The sequence below is a fragment of the Trypanosoma cruzi genome (genome assembly GCF_000209065.1).
Source record: "Trypanosoma cruzi strain CL Brener chromosome Unknown tcruzi_1047053498623, whole genome shotgun sequence".
Lineage (NCBI taxonomy): Eukaryota > Euglenozoa > Kinetoplastea > Trypanosomatida > Trypanosomatidae > Trypanosoma > Trypanosoma cruzi.
In genome coordinates, this window is record NW_891333.1 from 1 (window position 1) to 616 (window position 616).

The 616-nt window shown below is 52.4% G+C and overlaps 1 non-coding gene across 1 annotated transcript, besides 1 other annotated feature; it reads right to left on the minus strand.

Annotated features, from left to right (window-relative positions):
• The first annotated feature begins 100 nt into the window (after nucleotides 1–100).
• Nucleotides 101–124: a microsatellite.
• Nucleotides 125–236, minus strand: Tc00.1047053498623.10. Its single transcript, XR_008255128.1, has one exon. It is a non-coding gene; the product is annotated as a spliced leader RNA (transcript).
• Nucleotides 237–616: the final 380 nt, after the last annotated feature.

Here is a 616-nt window from a genome sequence, read left to right on the forward strand (position 1 = left end):
TTAATTTTGGGGGGGGGGGGCAGCCCCACGAGGGGGTACGGGGCTATATATATATGGGTATATATATATAGGGGTATATGGATATGGCGGACAGCCCCCCAAAAAAAAAAAAAAAAAAAAAAAAGGGGTCCGTAGACCCCGGTCAAAAGAAATTGACCAAACATAACCGCCAGAGGCGGGTTGGAAGCTTCGCGTACCAATATAGTACAGAAACTGTATCAATAATAGCGTTAGTTGAAAGGAGTTGTGTTCCACAACGGTTTTCAATTTTGATGAGGGGTCCTTCGCGGCACTTGGGACCGTGTACAAAAAACCCCCCCCCCCCTCCCAGGCCACACTGGGGAGGGGTCAGGGTCCGGGACGTCGGCCCCGGGATAGCGCCGTGGACGGCGTCAGGGGGCGGAAAAGACGCACATGGCGAGTGTGGAACAGCAAATGCAGCCGAGTGTGCGAGCAAGGCAAAAACACCGGAAAACACAGGAAGAAGCGCGGCATACGCGGAAAAAAGGCGAATAAACGGAACGAGACGGAGAAAACACAAAACAAAACAAAGATGCAGGCAATAGCAGCCATGAAGCGAAAATGAGGGGGCCCGAAGGAGGTGGCGGACACGCAA